At 42.9% G+C, this 23,800-nt stretch overlaps 1 long non-coding RNA gene across 4 annotated transcripts; it reads right to left on the reverse strand.

The window, feature by feature from the left end:
- Positions 1 to 11,421: 11,421 nt before the first annotated feature.
- Positions 11,422 to 20,313, reverse strand: LOC109144051. 4 transcript variants are annotated; one of them, XR_002044536.3, is made up of 4 exons: positions 20,170 to 20,313; positions 19,951 to 20,041; positions 15,317 to 19,846; positions 11,422 to 13,935 (listed from the first exon to the last, which is right to left on the reverse strand). It is a non-coding gene; the product is annotated as an uncharacterized LOC109144051 (long non-coding RNA). The 4 variants fall into 4 exon arrangements; XR_002044537.3 differs by having other exon boundaries at positions 15,317 to 19,268; positions 19,613 to 20,041; XR_002044534.3 differs by having other exon boundaries at positions 15,317 to 18,911; positions 19,055 to 20,041.
- Between the last annotated feature and the right edge of the window lie 3,487 nt (positions 20,314 to 23,800).

Raw genomic sequence — 23,800 nt, forward strand, 5'->3', positions numbered from 1 at the left:
TTACACTGCAGCCTGTGCCATTTTATGATTCGATCAGTGGCTTGAAGAAAATGTAATAAATAAACACAATTTGCAATTTACATAAAGACTTAGAAGTGGAAGAGGGATGGGGTGTAGATACACAGTGCTCTGGAGATCTCCGTGGGACTGGCAGAGGACTAGTAATGTGCACTGCAGAAATGCCAACTCTAAGATCATGCTCTGGGCTCAAATGCAAACTAGGCTTATGGACAGGAAAGCAAACACTAGAAAAAAGGAGCTAAAAAGTGTGGTAGATAATCAGGTATAACATAAAAGGAAATGCGAGTTCTTTCAGGGTAAAGGCCTTGGGGCTACAGCAAAATCTTCCTCCTTCCCAGGGAGTGAGGCCTCCCTGTCCTTGTCCAGCACATGGTAACCAACCACTTCACTGTGTGGAGAGGAAGGCATAGTCTACAGCCACTTGTGAGGGTTTGAAAAAGTCACAGGAAGAGGTACCACATCTGCTATCACCCGGCAGGCTGCCTCTGTCCGTATTTGGAACACCTGCCTCTCTGTTTTGGAGTGTCTGGGTAGCCCATGCATTCTAAGTGATGCTGAAGCAGTGAAGCTGGCACAGAAAGGAAGCCTACATGGCTCCGAATCAACAGCTAGAAGCCTTAGGCTTTCTTGGCTCAGCAGATGCAGCTGTTTGAGCATGCCCAAACCCTGCTGTCGATGAGACAGCTCAGAGCATGTCTCTGTTAGAGTGCTCCTACCCTGGGAAGAAAACAGGGATCCATGTCTTGGAAAGACCCTGGAATAAGCTGAGGTGATAGCTGAAGAAAAATTGATCAAGTTATAGTTCTGTAGCCCAGACTTTACCAAGGTGGATTTGTGGAGCTACATGGCTGGTGATGGTTATATGTGTGGACTGCTGTTTGTACAATGCTCTTTGTATTTGTGAACAGATATTTCCTATCACAGGTCTGAACAAGCCCAGGGAATATAACCACCTAAGAGTTTGAAACTGCCATGCATCATGTCAGAAATCATGCTGTGCTTGATGCGCATTTGATACATCTTGTCCCCTTGCTTCTCTAACTACCACCCACACCCTTTCTCTCTATGGGTTGAAAAAGTGGTGTGTTTACTGTCAGTACTCAAGCTATGTGCACTGCATTCTGCTGAAGATCCAATTCTGCACATGCAAATGGGACATGGCCATTGGGCTCTTGGCGGTATGCCACCGAGGTCCTCTGGCTGTGCAGATGATACCCCAGCACCCTAAACCATGCTGCATCCTACTGGACCACCAGAACTTGAAGGGCAGGCTTTGTTTTACGGTTTTGCCTTGTGAATAGTAATTTGTTCTGTGGTGACTTCCCAGCTGTTTCCCAAGGGGCTGGCATGTGACAACATGGTGTCTCCAGTCAGTCTGAGGTCTCCCAAACCTCCAGCCATGACAAGGGAATATTTATATCTCACATGTACAGCATGCCAACATTTTCTATCTTGGCTCTTTTTCACACTCAAAGTGCTCTGTATGCACTGATTCTCTCCAGGGGGAGGGCAATAGGAACCGACATGAAGTCAGTCGGATGTCCTTTCATGTCAAGCATCCTGCCTCTGAGAGAGGCTAGGGGTGAGTACTGCAAAGGAGGGAGCAAGAAACCTTGCAAATGTAAAAACCTTGCAAATGTGAAACACATTCACTACCCCTTATACTTGTATTCTTAGCTGATGATTTGTACCATGAAGCTTAGTAGTTTGCCTCTCTTCATATGTTTGTTTCCAAATAAGTAAGAAATACTAAATTCCTTCTAGCTCTGAAGTACAATAATACTGTGTGTTTCACAGGATAACACTAAGGAAAATGACAATTTCCTACATTTAAAATTGGTTGCCCTTCTATTTCTTAGGTTTGACTTCCATTGTAAGAGGTGTCAGCCAGCAGCTATTTATATATATTTACAGATTCTTGCCTTTAAATTAACTCCCTGTAGTCTTTCAGATGTCTCAAATGACTAAACTGCTACTTCTCTTTGAAGATTTATTTTCATTTCAATATAGTGTCCCTTCTCTCTAACTAATATTTCTGATTGAATTGGTATTAATTTAAATGCTGTTTCAGTGTATCTATTATCGTATTATGCATATTGTGCTCATGTTTATACTACCTACCATATAATCAAAATTTAAGGCAATATGAGACTATTCAAGATCAAGTACTCCCTCCTGCTAACATTTATCAAAATAATTTGTTGATTCCAGATACCTGTTTCAAAATAGTAGTAAATAAATAAAATAATTTTTAATAAGATTTCCATGTACAGCTATGGAAGTGTCATCACAAGAAATATTTCAGTAAATTCTCCCAGTGTGTACAGCAACATAAAAATGTGCTTTATCCCCCCGCCCCCCCCCATTCCTGAAATTCATCACTGAAACTGATCTTAACCAAAGCCTTAGTTCACTGAATGAAGAATAGGACACTTCTGTACAGATTCACAAGGCAGTTTCTGTGGAGGAAGACAACACCCTTCCTTCAAGTGGTACTATTAAAGCTCATTAAACTTTGAGCAGTACAATGGTACTTATTATGAAGAAATATAGGATTGTGGGTTTGGGTTGGAAAGGACCTTAAAGATCATGTAGTTCCACACCCCTGCCATGGGACAATTTCCACTAGACCAGGTTGCTCCAGAAGTTACAGTAAATATTTGAGTTCCTCCTCCTTGGACTTTTCAGACAATGTGTTCTGGACTGTTTTTAATAATGAGCTGCTACTGTGCCTAAGCTACCTCTGCAGCATGGTCAGAAATGATGCAGTCAGAATGAAACATGTTGTGTTCCAGTATTCCATTGGGAATATATGGGTATAACTTTCACAAAAGGTGTAAAAGGATGAAGAACAAGATTTTCAGTCTGCGTTTTCAATGTGACACATAAGAAATGATCTATTGGAATGGGAAGCTTTCCCATACTCCACTATTGGACTCAAATATTAGCAATTAGTTTTGGTTATCATATAACAGGCCAAGATGCCTTCTCTATGTTTTCAGTAATGTTATTGGCACAACAACGTGCACCAGACATGCCAAAGATAAAAAGGTTTGCTAAACATCTCAATATGGAGGACACTTCACAGTAGTAACAGGATTTCACACAACAGATCCATCTCTTATACAGGCTGCTCCTAAGAAGGGCTTCTAACTCAATTGTTAGAGAGACCTGTACTATGAACTGCCTTGATGACCACACTGACAAATGGAGAGGAACAGATGTAAAGCAGGTCAAACTGAAATGGAACTTTTCAGTTTTCCTGAAAAAATAATCATCAAAAAATACTTTGTTTCTTTTTATCTGATATGTTTCATTTTTCTTCAAGATGCATATTTATTCACTTTTCTTTAATGCTTAGGTCTATTTTAAAAGTCTCTACTAAATAAAGAGTGGAAAAGCAAAGCTTCTATGATTTGAAAAATGAATACTTGACTTTTTCAGAATGAACTACAGCAATTCAAAATCTTTGGAACATTTTAACTTCTTGTATAATTGCCTTCTGTTTTCTAGACAAAGGTGATTGGCGAACCCAGTAAAAATTTGCAAATTGTTTCTTCCTGTTACTAACACTTTCAGTGAATTTGCTGTTAACAGGAACCATTTCACTCTCTCATTCTCCAACCTTTGAAGCAATTTTTGAAAGCTTTCATCTTTCACCCAATTACATGCTTGTGTACTCTTTCCCTCCTAGCCTCCTAAGTTCCTGAATTCTTCCTTACGTAGCCTGCAAAATATTCACTTCCTTTTGAGAACATGGAAGCCTTAATCACTGCGGGTTGCGCAATAAAGACCTCCAGGAAAAGCCTTATTTCGCCAGAAGGACCCGCAGCTCTTAGGCAACACTGTCAGATCTCCACGCTTGGCAAAGCTCCCGACATGCCTCCCCAAAATGCACCCCAGGGAGCTGTGCCGCACGGAGCCACCAGCACCTCGGCTGACCTGCACTCGCACTGGTGCCACGTGAGCCAAGCAGAGGGTGCAGCTGTGGCCAAGGCAAGGGAAATGAGGGTCAGCAGCACACAGAGCAGAGAACTTGGTGACTAGCAAACGGGGATGACCTAATTGTGTTGGTGAAATCTCCAGAAGCATGGATGAAAAAAGATCACTCCCATTAACCCTCTGAACTACATTTCATTTTAATGCATAACCGGACACACCAATAAAGCATAGAGGTAGCTGACAAAGGGGCTTAATTTCTAGAGTAGCTCCAACTGTATGTCTGGTGACTATATGCTTCAAGAGTCACCTCAGAGGAGAAGCTATGTTGCTACCTACATACCTAGAATTATTCATTTGAGGATATATAAGTCCTTGGGAGTAAGGTACTCTGTATGCAACAAATTGAGGCACTCTATTCTAGAAAAGTCAGAGCGTTTCATGGCCTAATTAATCTAAAATTTTTGGGCCCTTTGAATAGCTAAATAGTGACTTGTGAATATTCTTAATGACTCTACATCACTCACTGACTCAGTTCTTGGGAGAGTCTGGTTCATCCCTTGAAACATGTGGCTGTAGCCTTGGTGAGGAAGGGCCCAAGCAGCAGTCTGATGCTGCAGACGACCAGGTACCTACTGGAGATGCCAACCACAGGATGAGAGAGACTGCTGTCTTTCAAGTTCAGGCTCATGTAGCACACATCTCCCTGAACCTCTGAAAGGCAAATATGTGAGCTAATGTCAGCAACACACACGCATGCTCATAACAATACACTCCAGGCAGCATCATGTTTGTGAAAGATATTTGTTTAAGAACTGCTGACAATTTTTTTCTCTAACAACTTCAGTGCTTGGTTTGGCAACAAACTCTCCTTTCAGTCCTGGCCTCAGGCTTGGCAGTCCTTCCCACCTTAGCAGCTAAGTCCAGGGAGAAGGGCCAGGCAGCCTTATGCTGTGCCCACTGCCAACAGCACCTGTGCCATGGCAGCCCTACAGCCCCAGCTGCCAGCGTCGACTTCTTCCCGGCCCTTATTTGGAGATAACACACACCGACCTTGTGCAACTCACTTTTTCTTGAAACAAGGAATAAACGGAGCTGGCACAGAGAGGTGGCTGCTGGAGCTCGAGCCTGACATACAGGCATGCACCCAGGAGCACGTTTTGTCTCTGCACCCATTGGTGTAGCATTCTGCTGTGTACAAGAACACTGGCCTCTGCTCTGTTCCCAACATCTCCAGGTTCAACTATTTTGCTGTGCTCACCCCTCACTGATTTCCCCCTTGCATTTTCAGCCCCTTCCTGTCTTGCTGACGATCTTGCTCTGCTAAGTGCCTAACAGGAGTGCTATGAATTTCTCAGGCGTGTCACTGGCGCTTGTTCCTTCTCCTGCATCTAGCTCCTCTCTTCACTTCTGCCTCTTCTGCTTAAAATCTTTTCCCACCTCAACCATCCTCAAACACCTTTCCTTTCTGTCTGCCTTTTAAACTGATTTCCTAGCCAGGATCTTAAAACACAGACACATAAGCTTTGCATCATGTCTATTGCTGTTGTTGCACCTCAACCTAAATGGCTGAGAGCAGAGCTCACAAGATCATATTTTTATATTTCTGCCCAGAATGAAGTTATTCATTAATCCAGGCTTTTGCTGGAGGCCTGGCAAATTTTCTTTGTCATAACTACTTTTCAGAACAGTGTGAAACACAGCGGCACCGAAAGCCATTACTGTGAATAACTCCCAATCCCTCAGGCTGGATCCTCGAGCAGTTTGCTCTTTGAGTAGTCAGGGAGCAGCTAATCCCTGCAGGGTTCACAGTGCTCATGGGTCTTCTCAGGCACAATGTGAAGGCAGGTCCTTCATCCTCAGATCAGTAAATCAAAATCCTTTCTAGACAGGATCCTATTTCACACTTCTGTTTCCTGAGTTCAGGAAACAGGGATTCTTCTGGAGGCTTGCATTATCTTTGAGAAGAAGAACCCTTGTCCTATCACTTGGATAATGATCATGGCCCTAATCAGCATATTCTTGTGGTTCTAATCTGTCTGTGAACAGAGAAAAAAACCCAATATTTCAAAATAATATTTACAGATTAAGTTATCTCCAAGCTACAGTGTCAGCCTTAGGGCAACTGGGGAGGGAATTGCAGGGACAGTTCATCTGTCATAAGTAGTGTTCTCTGTTCAGTTGCATCTGAACTGCAAAAGTAAAAATGTGAATCTCAAGTTTTTCTCTGAAATCAGACCATTTATTTGTTCTGCTTATATTTGAGAACAGTGCAACAGGGTCTGAAATGAAATTATACTTCTCCATACCACTGCAGGGTACTTCCAGGCAAATGCCCTAAACCACGGTCTGAGTGAAGCATCCTAGCATTTGAGTTGTTCAGGACAGGGGATCTGTACTAATAGACTAAGCAGAGCCAGACACAGATCTGAGCAGCAGCTTGCATAATGTTTATTAATTAACAGAGCCCTGACAGAGCATTGGCTCCTGAGACCTCAGACTGCAGCAGGTGAGGTGGAGGAGCAGTTCAGAGTTAGCCCACAGCCGGCCACTTTCCCAGGGAACAGCTTGAGGAAAGCAGGGTGAAGCGAAGAATGCATGCACGATGTGCCATGCTAACTGCCTTGAGGGCTAGAGAAACCATTTTCTTCAGCAGCATAGAGGTAGCCTCTCAGTTTGTCTTAGGTGTGTCCTGGTATGCATGAAAAATAGTGCTCTCCAGGGGATTTAGGCATAGGGGCACTTAATTTCTGCACCCTAAAGTGCCACAGGCAAGAAGGTGGGTACCTAGATAGTGACACTAGCCAAGAGAGAGGTGCTACAGGGCATGCAAGATAGCACAGCTACTGTTCCCTAAGGATATTTCTGCCAGAAACTGTAAGTGCTTTTGGTATTTCAAGTGCCTCAACAGGTTAGACAGGTTTTTTTAAAAACTGTTTTCTTGCAAAATAGTCACCTGAAACCAGTGTATGCAGCACTGGAGCTCCTCAGCACTATTTTGAGTCTAATTTGAGATCTTTGTTTAATGGATTGATCCATTCACTTAGATGTAGCCAGAACTTTTCCTTGCAGCATATGTCCCATGCAGTGCTGGCCTGGCATATAGGCAGTTTGTCTCACCTGGTGGCATTAACCTGGTACCTGTTTTGTTTTTCAAGGTGTGAGGGACTCAGCAGAGTGGGTCTGCATGCTGCAGAAACAGGCAGTAAGTGGGATTTCCCAAAATGTTCCCAAAGTGTTGCAGCAGCTGTGAGCCTCCGGGCCTGGTCCATCCTCTCTCTGCATCAGTGTGACTATTTGCAGGACAGAGCTCACCAGGCATCCCTAGGGGCAGATTCATAAAGCAATTGCTGCTGCTATGGCTTACACCACTTTGTTCTCTTGCTATGACTGGATTGGGCTCATCACTTTTCACAATGGGTGATCTAAGCAAATCTCAGAAAAAAACTTGTGAGCCATTATAATGACCTACTATTTTACCTGTAAGCAGACTTCTTCACTGCAGCTGATTTTTGACCTATACGGTTATTATGATTCCTGGAGTCTATTGAAAAATGCCTGACAGATCTGAGCATTGTCAACATCTCCATCTAACTTTATGATGTGTAGTTGTTTTACATACACTATTAGATGCCATGAATTACTTTGTTTAGGTAGTTTTCCCCCACAGTTTTGTTCAAGAAACTTGAAACTAATAGTTATGTCTCAGTGAGGAGGAATGTTTAAAATCTCGAGTGAAACTCAGAGGAATCCCTCATTATCTTAAGCAGAAATCAGCAGAAAACGGGAGCTCTTACTTGCAGACAGAAACAGAGATGGATAAAAAGCCCCCGCCTATGCGAACAGAAGTTCTTCCACTGCCTGAAGGGGGGTTGAGATCAGCTACTAGATGAGAGATAACACAATTTTTAGTTTTAGGTTTTCTAACACCACTTTTCAAGTAACAGAATGGATATGAATTTAAAGCACTCTCTATCTTCATGTTGAGCCCACACTGGTAAAAGCCAAACAGGAGAACTTTCTTTGTTGATAGTGGCCTTGCGTGTTACTGCAGAGAACACAGACCTTCTCTATATATTCAGGCTGCAGCCAATTAGTCATGGGGAAAAGAGGAGACACAATGGATTATCCAGGGAAAACCAAAAGAATTGAAGTTTATGTTTGTAAACAGCTCATATATTAAATATTTAAGTAATTTAAATATTTCAGCCTTGAGCCTGTTATGGATAGCATCTCTCACATATGCAAAACTGATTTATGGAAAATGCTTTGATATAATATGACACCATGTCAGAGCATATCAATGGTTTAAAGAAAACTCCGTTTTCAGAGAAGCAAATTATCAGGTTCCTACTCCAGACACATGTCTATCCTACTCATGTCAGAGAAATGTTGTAAGGCTAGAGTCGCCACTGAGCTTTACATTTGTCTTAGCAGTCTTGCATTCCCAGCTATCCAAATCCAAATGGGATTGCACAGCATGGGCCAAATTATTCACTGAATGTATTTCATATACCTCTGCCTTCCTCACCTCAAACTGGCAAACTCTGTGCAGGGTTAAAACCTGTTCTTCCTCCTTAACATTGCTAATTCTCTTGTGGGAGAGAGGAAAGTGCAGTGTGTTAACGCAAAGCAAGGTACGCGTTTCAGTACGGACATGCACAAGCAATCAGGACTGCGATGAATGATCAGTGGAGATGTATTGCCCAAGTTCAGCCTTTCATTTTGATATTGGCTAATATATCAGGAGCAATATGAATGTTGCTCCTTCAGAAAAAGTAGTGTTATAACAGTCAAGATAAAAGATAATGTTTTATGTAGCAGGTAAGGGGAGATAAGTAAACCTCTCTAAACAAACCACAACAATAATATAGCAGGTGAAAGAGGATGAGCAGAAACAGTTAAATGAAATCTTATTTAGTTGTATAATATTACAGAAATAACAGAGTTATATATTATTTATTAAAAGAAACAGAATCCCGCAGATCTCTGGAGAGTTGTTGGTAATTAGTACAGTATTGTCTCCATAGCAATGTTCTGCTTCATTATTAATGGACAGTCTCATGAATTAACCACCTCTATTAGTGCACTCAGCACAACTGCCTTTAGGAAGTTATTTCGTTACTCACAGAATCCAAGAACTGTGAGGCAGGAAGGAGTCTGGGTGATCACCTCCTCTCTCTGCCTGCGAAAGACCTCTCACCACTGTCAAACGTTCAAGTGTCTTCAGCAACGGCAGAAAATTTGGCTTAAAATGGCTGTGCTACACCATCTATGATTGACTGCCAAGTGGTTTTATGTTCCTCTACTTTCATTAGATGGCTATAACAACTAAAACATCTGAAAAGGAGAGCAGGTTTGCAGGAAGCACAAGTAGCAAACCCAAAAACTTGCTATCGTATGCTGTGTCCAGGGCATATTGAACTGCCAGCTCTTGTGGATGCCTCTAGGGAAATGCATGGATGCTCATCGCAGCAATAAGGCTAGAGGAGAAAACATGCTGAAGAGAAGTGTTTTGGAACAGTCTAACGGTTAGTTTTGCTTAGGGCAAAATGTTTGCACCTACTGATGGGTTAGCTGTCTCGCTTGCATGTGGGATGTGCTTGTACTAAAGGCAAATTTTGCACATCCACAATTAACAGACCACTTGAAAACACTGTTTTGCTGTTCCCATGATCCTTCTGAGATCTTTGATCCACAGCAGCATCCAAGGTAAAGTGCTCGCAGAGCAGAGGAGGTCCTCGAGAGCACACTTTGCATTCATGTGCTGCTTCAGCATAGAGCACCCCTGCGGTGTGGGGAGGCTGAGGCTCCAGCCCACACGGATTTCAGCAGTTCTACATGACAGCGGTGAAAAGCAGCGACTCCTCTGCCCCAGAGCTGTCCTTCCGAGTGCAGTCTCTAGCATGTCCTCTGCAGGGTGCTCACTTTTTTTGCAGCCACAGAGCCAGCTGCCGTTTATCTTGTGGCTAAGAGTGAGCAGCCTGCAGAAAACAGGTTCCATAGGTTGGGATTGATTGTTCCAGGCGTTGGCTTGGGCAACTGCCTGCAAAAGAATAAGCTGATTTGAAAAGACATTATTGACTCAGCTGCAACATTCAGATGGTCTTCAGCAGAGGCAGGGTGGCATTTAGTCTTAATATAGTATCCAAAACCATCTTGCTCCATTGTTTTCTCTAGGTGTGTCTTTCTTCTTTGTTACCAGGGAAGGGTTGGAGTAGATGAATATACATTGTCTAGCACTAGCTGCTCAGCATGGAAATGTGGTGATTTCACTTTGGATGTTATAAGCTTCTCTGTACCTACCACATTAAGGCTACAATGTCAGCACTGCTGTCAGACTGTATGTTTTTGGAAAAGACCCCGATTCTCCAGTGCCTCACCGGCTGTTAAATCAGTGCAAAACAGGAGTCCAATTCTGCCATTAAGATGTTTTACACAATGTCTAAAGTGGAAAGGCAAGCAGGCGACTTTAGATGGATTTTAGGGCAGCTGCATGCAGCAGAAACCACAGTAGCACTACAAGGAGGAAAGGACTGTGCTAACAAACTGACTGCCTCTGCTGCCCCCAGCTCCAACCCTGCTGTGCTGTATCACCGTGGCTCTACAAAGCCAAGTGCACTCAGTAAGAGCAGTAAGGCGTCCACAGCTTAAGGAAATGAGGCAGGACTGGGAAGTTTATCTTGGGCACCCATTTTTCACAATCTCAAGCATTACCTGCTGCTGCTGAAGATGCAGGAGTTTTGTGCTCTTTGTGCTCACACACAGGGCCAGATAAGCATGAGTCCTGCTGAAGGCAGGCCAGAAGGGGAAGGAATTTTGCTCCCTGCCCAGACCTGGCATCCAGCCTCGGGGTGAATGGGACACCTAACAACCCCCTATCAGACCCACCAGGATACAGAACTAGAGGAGCATGCCTTCCTTCAGGAATGTGGGCTGCTTGCTGCAGCAACTTCTATAGAAATGGATGATGCTGTTACGAAGACTGTTTTGGGATGAGTGTTGTCATAGCTTCCAAATGGAATTTTTGCTAGGCAGATCTAGCAGGCTGAGATCATGAGGCAAATGTATGAGCAGGGGAGGGGTAACTGTTGTGAGATCAAGAGATGAGCTACAAGGTTTTGCTGTCAGAGAATGGAGATGGAAGCCCAGTCACCTAAATGCCCCCGGAGAGATCGAAAAAGGTTGAAGACATACGTAGCTCTAAAGGGGAGCCAGCCAAAATCCAGGGACATGTTATTCTTAAAATTCACTTCAACACAGTTACATTCATGAAAATTAGCTTAAAACATTCAGTGGCTGTGGAAGTACCGGTCACTTATGGTAGAGAGATTTGTGATTAAGTGTAGAAACAGTAATGGATTATTTTAACCCTGTTTACTTCTGTGTTTCTTTCAGATTAAAACATGATGAAAACAGAAGAAAAATAGTCCTTATTTTTAATATGGCTACAGGCTTTAATTGAAAGAACTTTTATTCTGATGAGCAAATTATGACATATGAAGTGCATAATTTGATTTGTGCATAGTTTTATTCATAATCAGCCAAAAAGTTGTAATCACAGAGGTGCCATCAACAATTTGAAAATCTGTTGATGTCTACAGTGATCTGTACCTGAATACTCTCCATATACTGTGTTTTCAACCATAATTTTGATAAGGGAATAAGGGATGCACCTACAAAATTGGCCGAAAAAGATTGCCTGGTTTTTGGAGGACAGGATAAAAAATAACAAAAAAAAAAAAAAAAAAAAAAGGAAGACCTTTCTAGACTGAAAACAGGACTAAAATTGAAGAAATGGCATTTAATAAAGACAGCTGTGATATATTATGAAATAGAGATCTGTGTACAATGCAAAGTGAGTAGGCAGTGGTCTCACTGTAGGCCATTAGGATTAGGGTGGAGGCAAGAGCAAAAGGTTGTGACAAAAATGGCAACAGTTATGCTGTTAAATATTATCAGGGCTACCATGTGAAAACCGTGGGAGGCAATTCTGTTGTATTTGCTTGGGTAAGGCTTTTCAACTAAAGGGAATTCTCTACACTTGGACTCAGCACTTAAAGTTATGAACAAATACAGAAAGTCCAAAGCAGTTGAGACACCAAAAAGAGAAAATGCAGCTTTTGGGGACCTGGATTTTTTCTGACTCAAATGACAGTACTGGAAAGGAACATACTTTGGCTATAACTGGAACAAAATCCAAGAATAAACTGCTTGCCAAATTCAGTAAAAGTGGGATAAGACGTAATTAAGTTAACTAAAGGTCTGCATGGTTAGAAGGAAAATTTTCTAACTCCAGAGGTAGTTTCTACAGTTGCTTAGGATCATTGTGGCAACCGTATCTTCCCCATGGCTATGTCCCTGTCAATGTACAAATACTGTCTGGGATGCTGTGGTTATGCTTGATACGGCTTTATGTCCCTATAATTATATGGGAATGTAGAGCTTTCTAGCTCTATTTTTCCAACTGTTACTGCACTAAGCCTCCTCTGCTACGTGATCTAAATCCTACTATATCTTTTAATTAGGAAGTTTCCTTCCTGCGTATATTGCAACTACTTTTTTTTTTTAAATTTATTTCAGTACTAACAATGATAATTTTTAGGATAAAAATAACACCTTTACCCATTCCTCTAAATACTGCTCAAAAAGCTGAAGTTATTATGGTCCGTATTCAAAAAGCAGAGGCACAGAAAGATTATGGGTTTGCTGAAGGTTTGTAAAGTGCCCTGGTAGCAAAGCCAGGCACATAACCCAGAAGACTGTCTCCTAGGCCTATCTCTGGCTTCCAGACCACATTATTTATCCAATAAATTATGCTGATGAGGAAGAAGGATCTAATTCACAGCTCAGACACAGATTGTTTTTTCTAGTAACATGGAGAAACCATAATTCTCTGAATGTAGAGGAAGTCCTAGCTGGTGGCAGTCCAAGGTAAAATCCATTCCACAAATCTCTCACAGAATGAAGGTTAATGCAACCTGAGAATTGAGGCCATGATGTTAAAGTATAATTACCTCCTTTTTTCTCTGATGAAAAACATGTTGTTCTGATTGTGAAACTGTCTATGATTTGATTTGGAAAAGTAAGAATACTTGATGTCAACAGAAACTAATATTGTCCAATTAATTAATTTACCTCATGATGCAATATGTAATATAATATGTTTTCTCACAGTATTGTGCTTTCACAGACCTGCCATTCACTGTAACGGTTACTATCTTTCTTTTTATTTCTGTACAAAAGCTAACTGTAAAACTTGAAATCTTTCTGGGAAATTGCTTGGATACACAAAGAACATACAGGCCTGATTTTCAATTTTCAGTGTTTTCTGAGATTCATATAAAGGGGTTTTTGTCAGCTTCCCTTAGTTAGATGTGCAGAAACAGGTCTTCCAGGGTTGCGGTTTATTTTGAAACTTTCTCACAACTTTTATAATTGCAGATGTACATTAAGATAAAGTGTCAGTTCTTTTGCAAGAGTCTGTTACAATTTGTAGATTCCCATGTTGCTCCGTTTGCTGCTTTATAAAGAATGCTGCCTGATCAAGAGCGAACCCAATGAATGCCATAAAAGTGCTGCTTTTTCAATGTTTTTGCTTTCTGTTTTTTACAGACTGCTATGTGAACAATAGGAGTAAGGAGCTTGACCATGTTAATTAATTATTGTTGTGACATTCAGTGTTTGTTTTGGAAAAACTTCTGAAAATCTTATGAAGAGATGAATGCTTCATCCTGGTGGGTATTCTTCACATATCCGAAACCTATGTTTCAGTGACCTTACCATGGCATTTTCCATTCCTTTTCTATTCTTCTCCTTCGTCCCTTCTTTCTGTATCGATTGCAAGCAGCCTGTGCTTGACGAGATCAAAAAATAGCCATACAGTATAGTCCAGACAAAGTAATTGCAGCGACTTCAAAGAAGATTTCTTCAGTCTTCTAGTGGCAATCAAATGCCCAATGTTCCAGGAAAAGTCTGTAAGAGAAGATGGTTATCTAGCATGCTATTGAGCAACCTGGTACTACCTGCCTGAACCCAGGATCCTGCCTTCCCAGAAGTGTTAGAACAGGCACTGACAGCTAAACCCAAATGCTTTATTTAGGTTAAACAGATTCTGGAATGACCACACACCTCTTACTGGTGTCAACTAGCTAATAGCAAGATTAGTATAAACATTGATCAATTTAGTAGGGAGGGAAAGAGGAGAAACATCACCATTTAGCCTGATTCAATAGATTTCAGAGTGTTTATGGCAGCAGGAGATGGTGAGCCATGCAGGGATGGCATGTACACCTACTAGGGTGTACAAGGCAGGTATGTGTGTTTGACAGGAGCATGCCCACAACAGAAGAGCTTTGGCACTGGGCATTAATACGTCTAAGAAATGAGTGATACATCTGTGTTCTGTTTAGCTCGGTCAAATAATATCCATAATTTGTCATTCAAGTTGTTTGAATATTAATTTTTCACAATACAGATCCAGCTATAAATTAGTCAAACAATGTTTGTTCGATAATTTAAATTCTCTAGTGTTTCAGGAAATAGCTGGTTAAATTATTGATGGTTATTTCCAAATTATTCACTCAGCCTTAATAAACTGCTGAAATGTTGGTCTGAGTAAGTTTGCTCCCACTGGTATTGTAGCAGTGTACCTACATATGCCTCAGTCCCATGATGAACATTTCTGATGGTTTTTGGTTCACAACATGTTCACCAGTGGCCCTTATGCCAACTGCACTGACTTCTTAGATTTGCTCTTCCCTGGTTTGCAAGTAGTGCCTTATGAGCAACCCTGTGGGTTCTGTACTCATTTATGAAAATTTATGCATGATATAAATATTAGCAAGAAATAAATATAAGTGATATTAAGTGTGAAATCACCCACAGTTTACACAGAGCCCGGACGTGATGGGACAGCCTCATTGCACGACAATTTGAAGTGTGAAACTGCCTGCAACTGCTAAATCATCTTCCTTTATTTATTTAGGTGAAGTAAAATGTCCCTGTGCTTTCAACAGTCGTCCGCCTGCATTTACCCAGATGCCTTCCTCCTGCAGGACACCCCATTGCTTCCTGCAGCCCCTGCCTTGGGAGAAGCTGGGTTTGCTCACGGGAAGCCAGGAAGCAGAGGAGGGCACGGGGCCAGGGCCGAGCACTGTGTCCTGGGTCAGGATGGCCCCAGGGAGTGTGCTGCTAGGTCAGGGCGCAGCAAGGGGATATTCCGGGGCCAAGGTGCTAGAGGACATCACACACACATCCTGGCAGATGCACTCCCGCTGGCCCTGCTGCTGGGTGCGGGAGGGGGGTCTGCTCACAGAGATCCTGAGGACAGGAGAGATCGGTCTGTCAGACTCACAGAGACTGGTCTCACTCCCTCCTCCATGTAGGCTCTTGTCAAGCTTGCTCTCAGCAGAGGGGTTGGCAGGCAATGGTTTTGCCATGTGTACCGCCACTCAGTAGCCAGCTGCGTCTGCTTTTCTGCTGCTGAGCAGCTGCAGGAGGACGTGGTCACAGTTTCCATTGCTGTCTGATCTCTTGCAGTTTCTGTAAGTCACTTGGGCAGGAACCCGAACAGGAAATATTTTCGAGAGTGCAAGGTGCATTTTAGCAGCAAAACCGAAACCATCAATGTCAAGTCTGAAAAACAGATGGCTGATAAAAGTAAAATACAGTTCATTCAGGAAGCACATTAATTGATGCAGCATGTTAATAACTCAGTGGCTTGGGTGGCTGCACTGTTTCTGACACAGCAAGACCACCCCACTCCTACAGAGCACAAGCTGAGTTGCTGCTTTAGTAAGGTACCTCTTGGGAGAGGGTCATGTTGTTCCTTTCAGCTTCTTCATCTATAATCTCCCCGTACCTTGGGAGGCCAAGGATCTGCCAGAACTGGGAAAGGAAGCACTGAATGTTGTAAAGAAACCTGGTGTTGACACAGGGACCTTTATACAGCCAGCTGTAAGAACGAGACTTCTCTGGCCTGATCCTGACCACATCACTTGTGAACAACTGCACAAAAATCAGGGATACTGCCTGCCTACTTGTATGCCTATGGGCAAGGGTGGCCCTGGGGTGCCCTGGAGCAGAATGCTCTCTTGGGCCTCTCACTGGGGTGCAGAGGGTCTCTCAGCTCCTCTGGGCAGCCAACCCCAGGATTAGTAGTTCAGGGTGGGACAGCACTGTGAAATGTTTGCCAAACCCTTGTATCCTAGAGAACATGGTCCAGCCTTACCAGCAGGCTCACGGCACCAGAAAATGGAGAAGAATCTCATCTCACATTCAACCCTGAAGCTGCCCTTACCACAGAGCACCTACCATACACTGTGACTCCCCCATCTCTAGGCTCTTACAGAGAGACCTGCTTTTTTGCTTTTTCCAGAAAAAAACATGACCAGTTTTTGACAAAGCAGTTCTTTAAAAAGTGGTTTGTTTTTCAGTTGAAGGAAAAAATTCTCTTGAGGGAAATATCACTTCCCAATTTGTTCTGCTAAGCAGCAGAGATCTGCAGAGCAGGAGCATGGTCAGCAGCTTCTCCCAGCAAAGTCAAAGCACCAAAGGTTCGTATATGGGAAGGATGCCAGGAAGACAGAAGTATATTTGTATGTCTGTGTGAAAAATCCTCATATCATATAGCAGTTCTCACTAAAAAACATCTACTGGGTATCACAAATTTGATGCTCCTTATGTAATTAGGAGCTGCATGGGTATAAAAATGTCTCAGATGTAAAGGACGAGTAATTATCTAAATTCCTGCAAGTAACTGCAAGTCCAAATTCCTCAGCAATCTCTGAGCAGTTGCAGCCTGCTTTGAACATGCCCTGCGCAGGATGATGAAATCAAGGAGGCTTACAGCAACTTCAACTAAAAAAAAACCCAACCCCAAACCCCCCAAACAAACAAACAAAGAAACCAAACCAAAACCAAAACCTAAAACCCCCCCACACTTTTCTTCAGAGCAGCAGAAGTGAGAGAATACCACAGTTTTTCGGATCTGCTTTTAGACACAAGTCTTTCCAGGGCTGGGAAGGAACCTGACTTGTTGGGGTTCACTGCTGACACAGGTCCCCCGAGGTCCGCACTGAGGTTTGGCTCCCGGGCACTCAGGCACAGGCAGAGCACAGGGGCAGGGGCTGGTGCTCTGAGCTTCACCTCTCTGCAGGGCAGCAGCTCCAGCCCCTCCGCCTGCTTCTCAGGCTTGTTTGGTTTGGTTTTGCTAAGCACTGCTGCTTTCAGTTCCTCTACAATAACGGAGCTTGTGTACAGAGAGGTCATCCTCAGGTCAAGCCAGGATCTTTCATCTTTTTTTCAAACCTGGTATGCAGACAAGCCTTATCAACAAGTAGAGATAAAGTGAATTTAGGCATTTTGAAAAAGATACTGGAAAATGCTAAAAATAATCATTGGACCATAGCTTTTGAATCCCTTCTTTTTTTCTGTGAGCATCATTAATGTGTTGTAAACGTGGACTAAATGCCCAGCATCCCTGAAAAGAGCACAATAACAGCACATCTGGATCAGAATGGTTTTGTAAAAAACATTATTAAAATGAACTGACAGGATTAACCGCTGTAACTGAAGAAAATAAAATCCACATTTTCCCACTGAATGTGAGCTGCATTTTTACCATATAGGGCAGTATGAGTCTCTTTTCAGTTGCTTGCAAGAATCGATCCAAACTATTTTTTTCCTGATTTTAACTTCAAGGCTAATCAGTATAATCATCTTCTGTGACAACCCAGTGAGCTCTGTGGTGGTGATGGTTGTTGTTTTGCTAAACATCTCCCTGAGAAATAGGTTTTGGCCAAAAGCAATGTCATGTGTTGTCCCCACTCCTGTGTCTCACTGTTGTGTATCTAAAGTCTGTGCCCAAGGGCAACTTCTTTCTCCCTGGCTGTTGGGATATTTCTCTGAGCAAAGGTATTAAACAATTCTGCTTTTCTGCTGTTATTCCCCGATTAGGCAGCTAAAAATTGGGTTAGCATTGGCATGGAGGATTTATTTCAGGTGCTGTGTGCTCACCGAGGAACCCGCTTGGTCACTGTTCTCAAGTGTGTTAGGGAAACATCTGTAGACTCAATCCTGTTTTGGTGGACATCGTGCAAGCACACAACCAGAAAGTGTGCTTGCCCTGCAGAACCTTGGTTCTGCAGAGGAAGAACAGACTGGAGTTGAAGTGTGCTCAGATAGCTGCTGATGTAAGTTAAATTTATCCCAAAATGTTGAGTGTCAGAGCAGCAGTCTCAGATGGTGTCAGGTTTGCTGGGCCATCTTGCACTGCTGTAGTGCCACTGCCCTGGGAGGGTGGGGGGTTAACTCAGAGACCCAGAATACAGTAACACCAATTACCAGCACCCAGTTTGATGTCCAGCTTACCATGGCCAGATTCATCAGCTGAGAGGAGGTTCTCAGTGAGCAAGAGATGTGTATGAGGTGTGAGTCGTGACACTAACCCAAGACCACAAATCCCTCTGCTTAATCTCACTGGCCTCGTGATGGTTCTCTTTCCTGGCAGAAGTGGGAAATCTTCTGGGGAGCCCACTGCCTGTCCCACTCCTTCCCGTAGCACCACTTGCAGACAGCAAAGCAACCATGCTACAGCCCAGGTCCACCATGGTAAACCAAAGGGATACTGCGCAGCAGGAGGGGACACTGTGGTGCTCCAGGAAAGAAGCAACCAGAGAAACTGAGAGAATTCTTGTTTCAGCAACAGAAGAAAGATAAATTATTTCACTGATGGACCGCCATGCTTTATTTTTTATCTTTTATTATTGATTTTAAAAATGCCCTGGCTTGCTGAAGTTACAAGTTTGTGGAGGACATCTTCTGTTGTGAAAACTGGAATTAGTGTTAACTTCTGTGGGAGCAGGGCTGAACCTCATAAGCACAGCCCTCCACACATTTGATCTTCACTTGATCAAACCTGGGAGCAGTATAACCAGTCCTGGGATTGCCTGTACAATGCAAAGGCATTTTAAGGGCCATAAAGGGCCCCAGATGTGATAGGATCAGACCCTACAGATGCAATAGTAATAGGTGATCAGGTATGAAGAAGTTTGCGTGGCTAAAATTGGTGAGAGAGCAAAGGGTACTGTACCAGTGTCTTGCCAGCAGTCATGTAGTTTAAGTGAGGGTAGGGAAGTTGCCTCTTTGGCCGTGGTGACTGAGTAACTCCTCCCTTTCTGCAGCTGGATTCATCAGGGACAAGATAGCCAGAGATCATTTTCTTTTGAAGACAACAGAAGAACAGCAGAAGTTTTTTGGCTGCCCAGCCGAAACTCCAAATGGAGTGTCAGACCACAGCTTAACTGCTGGAGAAGATCAATGGAATATTGTCAGAGCAAGGAGGTAAGGGATGTTTGTGGGTATCATACAGCCATTCCAGCTGTGCCATCTCCCTGGACAGCCACACTGCAGAGGGCAAGTTCTGAGTCATGGACAGGTCCAGCTGGCCCCAGGCAGAGCCTGGCAGAGCCTGGCATTTAACTGGAAAGTAGAGAAGGCATCTGCCTGCGCTGCCAAGCAAGACAAGGCACCTTTGTTTCCCAGCCATGACCCCCTCAGCCTCAAAATGTGGAGGGTTTTCTAGGGAAAGAAAATGGAAGAATTATACACATTTACCACCCCTGCCCACTCCCTTCCCCTTTGTTCTCACCAAATCTTGTGCACTGTTTCATTAGGACAGTATTTGGCTCCTGCAATATACACGAGCACATCCACAAAATGCAGTGAGTCAAACCAACTACCCATCTTCTTTTGCAATTTTCTTGATTTTCTGGATATCCAGCATGTCTGAGTACCTGCTTAGACACTGCCAGAATTTGGCATGGGAGTGTAAAATGATGGATCCTTTCCATATCTCTGGGATTCTTTACAAAGTGCAAGGAATCTGTGCAAAATGAGATCATTCAGCCAAAGAGAGTGAGAGAGACAACTGAAATGAAGGATACACACCTGCACCAGGCAATTCAGCAGTAAATAATGAACAATTACCTCTCTGCCTGCTGCTTATCTGTGGCTGTCATAGTGCCCAAGATGAGAAGGGGAGTATTCCCTTCGGCAGGTTGTTGGTAGTCTCTGCAGTCTGTGGACAAGGCAAGAAGCAAAAAACACGTTGCTGTCCCAGGCATCAGAAATGTTTCCCTTGGGCCAGCTGTCTTTGTAAAAGCACCAGGATAGCTTTGGTTTGCTAAATTTCAGGCACCAACAAACCTGTATAGTAGGTTTGCAGTGTAAAACATCGAAAAAAACTATTCAGTGAGCCAAAAGTCTTGCAGTCTCTGGTGTAACCAGCTGAATTAAGTAGAGCTACATGGGGAGAGGGTGGAGGCTGTGAATTTCGTCAGTCTGAGAGATCTCTTTGAAACTCTCACATTTTCATCATAGAAAAAAGGAACATCTGGACATATTGTGCAAGGGCCACATTCTGCTTTCAGTCGTGCTGAGGCAAACCCAGAGCTGTCCCAAGGGGACAATTCAAAATTCACCCCAGATAAACAAGAGCAGGATCTGTCACCATATTTTTGACTCTGTTCCCTAAGCTTAACCTGTTTGTGCCCTGTGTGCACTCATTTTCTGAATGCACAGAATTGTTGTCTTCTTAATGAGTCAAAGGAGCAGGAGGGAAAATTTAAGAAGTCTCCGGTTTTTCGTTCAATTGAATTTTTCATAGTTCTTAGCATTCTCCAAAAGCCTATGTCCTGTATCACTCTTTCTGAACTTCTTTTCTCACCTCGGCAACCTGTAAATTATTATTGCTACCTTCCTGCCCCTCTACATTGCTTATTCTTCTTTATTTTCCACTTCCAGTAAACAAGAGTGAACAACAGAGAGTTTTGTTGTTGTTTTTATTTTCCCACTGGCTCCAGAGGCCTCAGCTAAGAAAACAAAACAAGACAGCTTCCTCAGGGCCATGCTGGGAATTGTACTTTTCAACTGTCTCCACTGTATGCCTCTGACACTCTACAAAATATGAAGAGCTGAGGGAACAGGAAGAGGCTGTCAAATGCAGCAGTCTTGTTCTCATTTGATTTATCTCTAATTCCTCTTAATTCCTCTTCTTATTCTCTGACTACACCTTCAATTCTGCCATCTTTTGGACAGAGCCCAATTTGAAGCTGGAATTTTTTGAGTGAAAAGTAATGTCAGGAGTAAGACTCACAAGCAGAGCATGATTTTTGGAGATCTACTCTTAACAACTGAGGAAGTTCAACTTCTTTCACCAGGGTGGCTCAAACACTTAGTGAAACCAGGGTCTCTGTGAAAGTATTCTAAAAAGAAAGGAACCAAAAAGACTTAGATGCAGTCTTGCATCCTGAGATGCTCAGCAGCAAGAAACAACCTAGTTCCATCCCGGGTTCTGCATGTAAGAATGTTTTGCTGTGTTTTGGTGTGACATACTGGGGCTCAGACTGTGCCCACTCTGCTTTTCCTTCTTGCATGGCTGGTGCATTACTCCTCTAAAAATTTTTTTCTAATGTTTGTATTTATAATGGGGAAAAAGGAGTATTTGCTACAGAAATCCCTGCAAAGAATATGGGCAGCAGCTTTTCCATCTTCCCTCCACTGCTTTACCATGAGGCACCTGGGAGCTTGTAATGCATTGTGCTTGATGTCATGGCAATTCTGAAATATCTGCCTCTTTTCCTGAGAAAGAAATGTCCTTGCCCTCGTAGACATGAAAAAGCATCTTCATACAGACCTTTCCTGATGCTTCTCTTTGCCAAAACCAGAACAGTGCAGCAGAAGTCGATGCTCGAATAGCCTTGGCATAAGGACATTCTGATGCATATAACGCATACGATTAAAAAAAGTTAGCACAAAGAAGTGGTTGTTATTTTGCTTAAACTGAGCTCAACTCAGTAGCTAATTAAATACAGACTTTTTCCATGGTTATATGCAGTTTTCAAATTCCTATAACACAAACTGTTTTAGAGGATAAGTTAAATACAGAATGCATTGAGTTTGGTAGAGAAAGTTTAAAGGTCTGCATTTTCCCACCAAAGCTATTTCATATCAGCTACAGAGTGGGGGTGTGTGTGTGGAAGGGTTATGACCTCTTTTATTTTTACAACCATTGCCATGATTTCATAATACTGGCAGCAGTCACTTCAAGCAAGGGACTAGACTTTATTACTATAATTATATGCTAGTATGTGGGCATAAAACAGAAAAACTTTTCTATAGATAAATGCCAGTAGCAAAATCCTTTTGTCCAACAAGCAGTCCTTTAGCAGTGTTATGAATATTATATTAACCTCAGTAAAAGCTATGCCAGAAATGTCTACTGTACATGGCACAAGTCCTGTGCTCTTAGGCAGCTTTGTTCTGAGAAATGAACAGCACTGAGAGCATGCAGCACCTTTTCTTTGCAGAGCATGTCAGAGATGTTCACTCATGAATCATAGTGGTCCATTGTGAGAGGTAGTAACACCATCTGAAACGGGGGAAAACAGGCAGGGAGTTCAGCTGCTGTGGGTTTGTGCTGGTAGTGTGGTGCAATGCAGGATAATACAGGGTGAGACACAGGGCTCCAGCCAGCCCAGCACCCATGAGCATACTGAGTTTCTGGGAGGCACAAAAAGGAAGGATGTATCCTGTAGGGATGATGAGGCACTGAGCCCCGTTCCGACTGCCCCCAGACAAACCCACTGTGCTGGCAAGGCAGATCCCACCCATGTGGGAGCTCCATCAGCAAAGATGAAGGGGTTGAGGAGTCAGAGAAGACAAGAGCTTTATTGAGGTCCATCACTCTGCAGCTTCTAAAGTCTCTAAGCCCAGCTGTGAGAGTTGCAGAGCCACTGGCCTACCAGTCCCCTAAGCCTGACTTGTGTGAAGCTGGGCTTTTGGTGATGCATGAAACTAAAGGCTACCCTGCGCAGTTCACAATCTGGGTTGGAAGACCAGGGCCCAGGCAGGATGGTCCTTGCAGCACAAAGAGAGCTGGGAGAGGTGGCAGCAGCTGACCTTCAAATGTGAGAATGCTAAAGAGGAAAAATTTTTAGTGTGAGCAAGAGCCGACTTTGTCATCTGAAGTGATTTTAGACTTGATGACTCCTCTCATGAATCTGCACCACTCTTTGGCAGAGTGGGACTGATGGCTGGTGAGGCAGGGGCCTCAGCAAGGGACTGGTCCCCTTAGCAAAGGCTAAGCAGCAGTCACTAGCAATTTAGCAAATAAAATCACATGACTAAAAAAATTGATATTAACCACAACAAACCGTGATCTTGATTTTTTTCACATTTCCAGTAACCCTGTCCCTGTTTTCAGTAAGGTGATAAAGGAATACAGAGTAGTATATCTATCTTTGAGGAATTTTAGTGGTTTTTCTCCAGTGCCTCTTTCCAGTTGTATTAAATTTTCTTTCAGTGAATTACATAAATAACACGTTACATTGAAAAATAGATCAATTCAACTTTGTCTCATGTTAGCTGGAGTTAGTAAAATTACTTTTTGTGAATATTTTGCAATATCATTTTGAGTGCTTTATTTGTTAGTGATCTGATTTGAGAGGTAAAATTATTTTTAGGTATTTGCCTGATATGGAAGCACATGGAAGCAGTATTGATGTATGGCTGAATAACAAGCTGTTATTATTAACCATTTGTTATCAGTCCTATAAACCATGCACTACCCAGTGTGTTCTGTGTTGTGTTTCTGCTTGACTGAAACTTTTTAAAAGAGAATTCTGGATATTTTATATATATATATATATATATATATATATATACATAGGAAACTCTTCCACAGGAAGGCTGCAGCTCAAGTGGACACTCACATCAGGAGGCAGCAGAGAGATGCCCTGCAGGCTCCCCCACCAGGCTGCAGCACCCTGTCAGAGAG

Source organism: Corvus cornix, chromosome Z, assembly GCF_000738735.6.
Source record: "Corvus cornix cornix isolate S_Up_H32 chromosome Z, ASM73873v5, whole genome shotgun sequence".
Lineage (NCBI taxonomy): Eukaryota > Metazoa > Chordata > Aves > Passeriformes > Corvidae > Corvus > Corvus cornix.